Source organism: Peromyscus eremicus, chromosome 2 (assembly GCF_949786415.1).
Source record: "Peromyscus eremicus chromosome 2, PerEre_H2_v1, whole genome shotgun sequence".
NCBI lineage: Eukaryota > Metazoa > Chordata > Mammalia > Rodentia > Cricetidae > Peromyscus > Peromyscus eremicus.
The window spans coordinates 24952158-24958614 of NC_081417.1; the positions used below are offsets into that span (position 1 = coordinate 24952158).

At 38.3% G+C, this 6457-nt stretch overlaps 1 pseudogene; it reads right to left on the reverse strand.

The window, feature by feature from the left end:
- Window positions 1-4767: 4767 nt before the first annotated feature.
- Window positions 4768-5166, reverse strand: LOC131904567 (ATP synthase F(0) complex subunit C1, mitochondrial-like; annotated as a pseudogene).
- Between the last annotated feature and the right edge of the window lie 1291 nt (window positions 5167-6457).

The window sequence follows — 6457 nt, forward strand, 5'->3', positions numbered from 1 at the left end:
CCAAGTATCTTTTTTCATAGTTGTTTATCTTGTATCTGTGATAAAAAGAACAGAAAAGAAAATCCATCTACTCTATAGAACACTGAGTCATAATATGTGGCTTTCTAAAAAAAAGTGATCTGAAGAAAATTCATATTCAAAAAAATTCCATTATTAAACCTAATAGCTAATGTAACTAATGCTAGGAGAAATATAAAGCTAGTTCAAATGGAATGCAGGGAGATTAATTTTAGTTCAAATAATGGCTGCAGAATATAGTGAAGAAAAATTTTCATAAGTAAGAGTGAAACTCTCTAGCCGGGCGATAGTGGCGCACGCCTTTAATCCCAGCACTCGGGAGGCAGAGCCAGGCGGATCTCTGTGAGTTCGAAGCCAGCCTGGTCTCCAAAGCGAGTTCCAGGAAAGGCACAAAGCTACACAGAGAAACCCTGTCTCGAAAAAAAAAAAAAACAAAAAAAAAAACAAAAACAAAAAAAGAGTGAAACTCTCTGAAGTTTCTTTTCTTGAGATAGTATGTGGAAGGCAAAATTTGCTTTGATGCATCATTCCCCTAAATTTTTATCAGAGAAATAGGTTTTGGGAATATGTACCAAATATTATACCTTACTCTCATTACATTTATATTCTTGGAGAGAAATTAAGAGGAAAAGGTCATTGAAAATATAAATAAAAGCATTCCTAAACAAGGATAAATAAAATCAAAACAATTATTATATAAAGTCCTGTGGAAAATTTTATTTAAAGAAATTTATATTTAAGTTAAGCTCCTCAGAATAAAAATATCCAGCTATGACCTAATGAAATCATTCTATTAATTTTTTTCCCTAGGAAAAAGAAAAGAAAATTGATACAGAATTTTAAATAGCGAACTCAGGACCTGGAGAGATAGCTCAGCAGTCAAAAACAGGTGTTCTTACAGAGGGCCCTGGTTCAGCCCCCAGAACCCACATAGTGGGTACAGCCATCTATACTTCCAATTCCAGGAGCCTGGATCCTTCTGACATCTGATGGGTCCAGGCACAAAAGTGGTGCACATTCATGCTGGCAAAGTCCTCATACACATAAAAACAAATAAGGGGAGAAAAAGGTAGAGTAAACACATATAAAACTAAGTATGGTTTCATTTACTCTAAGATTCAACAATATGATTAATTTTAAGTGACAATGCTTCTAAACTTGCCCAAAATTCCCATTTATATTAAAAATGGCATAGACTGTGTGGCTCCTAACCAAACAGAATTACATTTTATTATTTTATTTTATTATTTTGAGTCAGTGACTGAAGGGTTTAAATAAACTTTTTCTCTTCAAATGAGAGACTTTGCTGTGGAAAACAGCATGACATGGTGGCATAAGAACCAGAAGCAATGACTGGGAAGATATAGATTATGATATCCTAATAATTTCCCTACACTATTAAGAATTTTTGTATTTATAAAAGTAATATAACTTCCATATTACTTCTGGGGAACACTCCTCCACTGTTGGTGGGAATGCAAACTTGTACAGCCACTCTAGAAATCAGTATGGCAGTTTCTCAGAAAATTGAGAATAAGTTTTCCTCAAGACCCAGCTACACCACTCTTGGGCATATACCCAAGGAATGCTCAATCTTACCACAAGGACACATGCTCAACTATGTTCATATCAGCATTATTCGTAATAGCCAGAATCTGGAAACAACCTAAATGCCCCTCAACTGAAGAATGGATAAAGAAAATGTGGCACATATACACAATGGAGTACTACTCAGCAGTAAAAAACAATGACATCATGAAATTTGCAGGCAAATGGATGGAACTAGAAAATATCATCCTGAGTGAGATAATCCAGACTCAGAAGGACAACATAGTATGCACTCAATCATAAGTGGATACTAGATTTGAGGGAAGGGATAGCCAGACTGCAACCCACAGCTCCAGAGAGGCTAGCTAACAGGGAAAGACTCTAAGAGGGGCACATGAATGGCCCAGTGAAGGAGAAGTGGATGAGATCTACATGAGCGAACTGGGAGTGGTGGAGGGGGTAAAGGGCAAAGAGTGGGGCATGAGAACATAGGGAAATGGGAGGGTCGAGATGGAACAGGGACAGAGTGGGAGGGCAGGGAGTGAGATACCATGATGGATGAAGACATCATGGGAATAGGAAGAGGAAGGGTGCCGGGGAGGATCTCAGGAATCCACAAGGTTGACCCCACCTTGGAGTGCTGGCAGAGGTCTAGAGGGTGCCTGGACTGGTCTACTCTGGTGACCAGTCTAATGAATACCCTAACTGTCATCACAGAGCCTTTGTCCAGTGACTGATGGAGGCAGACACAGAGATCCATGGCCAGGTACCAGGCTGAGCACCTTGAATCCAATTGATGAGAGAGAAGAGAGATTCTGCAGGTGGGGGAGATGTTGAGATCATGATGGGAAGATGTGCAGAGATGACAGACCATACGAGTTAGCTCATGAACTGTAGACTAGTGTCTGTGGAGCCCCCATGTGACTGGACTAGGCCCTCTGGATATGGAAGACGGTTGTTTGGCTCAAACTGTTGGTGGGGGGGCACCCAGGCAGGGGGATCGGGATCTGTCCCTGGTGCATGGGCAGGGTTTTGGGAGCCTGGTGCCTGTGGTGCAAAGCCTTGTGCAGCCCTGGTGCAGTGGGGAGGGGCTTGGGCCTGCCTTGGCTCAGTGTGCCGGACTCTGCTGACTCCCCATGGGAGACCTTGATTTGGGGGATGTGGGGATGTGAGATAGTTTGGGAGGAAGAGCTGAAGGGTAGGAGGAGGGAGGAGGGGGGATCTGTGTGTGGTATGTAGAGTGAGTAGATAATTTCTTCAAAAAAAAAGGAAAAAAAAAGAAGGATATACAGATACTTAAAAATGGCAGTATAAAAAAAAGTGAAAACAAATTTAATCCAGGTATTACTAGTAACACATTATTAGTATATATTGGTTTTGTTGTTGTTGCATTTATTTCATTGCCTGGAAACCAAAACATATTGTCAAAAGTGAAATACACTTTACAACATGTAACACTAATTCTTCAAACAGAATTATTTTCAAGTGTGGTGACACAGGTATTGCAGTGTTTACACCAATTCTGGAATGTTCCTTGGTGGGTATACCAATTCTGATTGTAAACCTGGATCAAAACAAGCAGCAGGGTACACCAAACCTGAACGTTTTGCTGTCTTCAATTTGCTTTATAAACTAATTGGTTCATTACTTTTAAATTCAGCCTCAACCAAAGCCTCAGGACATGAGCAAAATATAGACAATGTCTTTCTCATGCTGTAATGTTGGTAATATGTAGTCCAGTTCCCAAGTTAACTCTCATTGTCTTCTAACACTTCATGATCTACATCATCTCCATTACTGATGATATTTTTCCCACCATAATCATCAACTGTGCTCCTCTTGGAGCATTCTAAGTTTTGTCTAGCCTCATTCTCCAAATCCTTAAAGTTTCTCTCAAACTAGTTCCAAAAGGCATCAGTGCTATGGTTAAGGTTAGTTGAGGCAATAATTTCATTCTTTATACCATATTTTTTGTATTAGTTTTCTCCTGGCTCTGATAAAATGCCTGAAATTAGGTAATAGGAGAAATATTTATTCTAGATCACACTTTTAGAAAGTTCATTCTGTGGGCATTCGGGCCTTTGCATTTTGGAGAAACATCAAGGTGTTAGGATCACATGGTAAATGATTTTCTTAACTTCATGGCTGATAAGAAGCAGAGAAGAAGCAGATTGGGACACTACTTAGGTTCAAGGGCATTTTCCTTTTACCACTTTATCCCTTCTGGCCTGTAAAGTAGGAATGGTACCTCACACACTCAGTTTCACGTTCTATCCTTAGTCAGTAGTCTTAGGAAATAGCTTCACAGACAGATCTTCAAGTGTGCTTCCCTAATCTAGTTGTGTCTGAATATAATCAACTTGACACTAAACAATAATTTTCAAAGTAGCAGGTATTTTGTATTTCATGAGCCGTGAAATAAGACAAAAGCTTCCCAGATTAATCTTACCTGAGGTATGTGTGGAAAGTGTATCTAAAACACAATGTCACAATTTCAGTTGAATATATCTCTGGTTTTGTCATTGCAAATATTTTTCTTACCTGTGGATTAAAGGAGGTAATCCTAATACTACTAATAATGATTATGTCATTAACAGCAATTATGGTTTAGTTATATTTTCTTTATCCTTTCTACAAATAAAATTATTTATAATTATTCATGCATATTAGTTTACAAATTGATAGCATTAACTATAATAAAACATTCTTTATTAAGTTAAGCATAAAATAATGATTTTCTCATATTTCCCACATCTTAAAGTATAGTTTCTGATGGATTTTGCCGCAATAAATACATTAAAATGTCACATCAGGGAAGTTTCTTCTTATTAGTACAAAATTTCTTGAAGCACTAAAATAAGAATTATAACAGGCCAATGATTTAGTTTCTTAATGATGAAGTTACTTTAATAGTACATATTTCGGGATTTCATTGTAGCATTTACACAAATGCACATCTGATGCTAAGATTATATTAAACTTCTGCACTACCCATTGACTCTCATCCTCCACCAGCTGCCTGGATATCATCTGTCTTCCTTAAAAATCTCACTTCAAAATGAAAGATTTTTGTTGTGGTGGTTTTTGTTTGTTTGTTTTTTAGAAAAGCATTGTAGTTTAATCATGAACTTTAGCACATTCCAGCACCAAGACTGGCACAGAGTTGAAGCATCAGGCATGGCTGGGTGACCCCACAGAACTTCACATGGAAAAGAGGAGGAGGAGGAAGGCAACCATCAATCAGAAGAGCCCCATGGCCTCAGACAGGACAAAGCCCAGATTGGCATAGAAGAAGAGCTATTGCTTGAGAGAGGGGTTCCTGGAACAGCCAATTCCAATGCCAGCCCCTGATGCATCCGTACCAACTGTGGCAGCCCCAGCACCAACACGAAGCTGCTGTGTCAATGCCCAGAAAACAATGGGAACAACACTGGTCTGGAATTTCTGCCTGGCTGCGTGGAGAGGGGAGCTGATACAGGAAAGCTATTTAGATGGGACCTCTGGTCCACTCAAGAGAGAGGCAGACACAGGGTTGATTAGACCCCTGGTACTGGAACGGATCAGAACTGGAGAAACAAGCAGTGCTTTGGTAGTCTGCATTTTTCTACTTCCCAGCGTTAGCCCTTGGTCTCAGCGCTCACTGGTGTTTATTCATTAAAACATATGAAATAATTTATCTGAAATCTATTGTGTTCGTCTGTTCTCTTGCTGTCAGCTTTACTCACAGAAGGATTACCTCAGAAGAGGAAAATTCAATTAAAAACAATGCCCCTATCAGACTAGTAGCCTGTAGGCAAATCTGTGTGTCATTTTTGTTTTGTTTTGTTTTGTTTTGTTTTGTTTTGTTTTTATTAGTTACTGCCATTGGAAGGCCCAATCTACTCTGGGTGGCAAATTCCCTGCACAGGTGGTGGCCCTAGATTGTGTGAAAAGGCAGGTGGGGCAAGCCGTGAAAAGAAAGCCGGTAAGCAGCATTCCTCTGTGTTCTGTGTTTCGGTTCCTTCACATTTTAGTTCCTTACTTAGTTTCACTCAAGGAGGGTGTGGTCAAGACTTGTAAAGTAAATAAATCCCATTCACCTCAAGGTGCCTTTGATCACAGTGTTTATCTCAGCAACTATGACATTTATCTTTCTATTCCTAGAATATTGTACCAAGTATTATAATCTGTAATTTCATTCATTTTCTGGTAAATGATATAACATCATATTTTATGTCTAACATAATAGCATGAATTTTCAAATCAATTCATTAATTAATATACACCAGTTTTGAGTTTGTTACTTGGTTATTCTGAGGTATCCCCCTTATACATGGCTGTGATAGTACCTCATTTGTTCAATCACTTCACTTCCTTCAGGTACACATACCAAGGAGGTATTGCTATATTACATATGGCAGACATATTATTAAGTTTTCAATATATACCTGTCCCCTTTTGTAAAAGGGATTCCATGTATTTCCACTATCATTGTGTAAGGAAGAGGTCCTTTTCCTCCGTACCCTCACCATCCTTTGTTTTTTTTTTTAAATTTGATGATAGCTACTACAGACAGAAGGATCTGGAATCTCAGTGTGGTTTTGATTTGCATTTTGTTAAGAGATAACGATATAGAGAATCATCTCCTGTGTTTACCAGACATTTTTTGTTCTTTTGAGAAATGTCTGCTTAGGTCTTTTGTCCATTAATTGATTGTATTCCTTGTTTTGTTTTTGTTGTTAACTTTTTCATGATGTTTATGTATTCTAGATGCTAATATTCTGTCAGATAAAGAACTGGCAAACATTTTCTGAAACATTTACACTATTCTACCCATTATTGATTACTTTGTTGGATAGAATCTTTTTAATTTTATACACATTCTGCTTGTATATTCTTATCATTTCTTTAG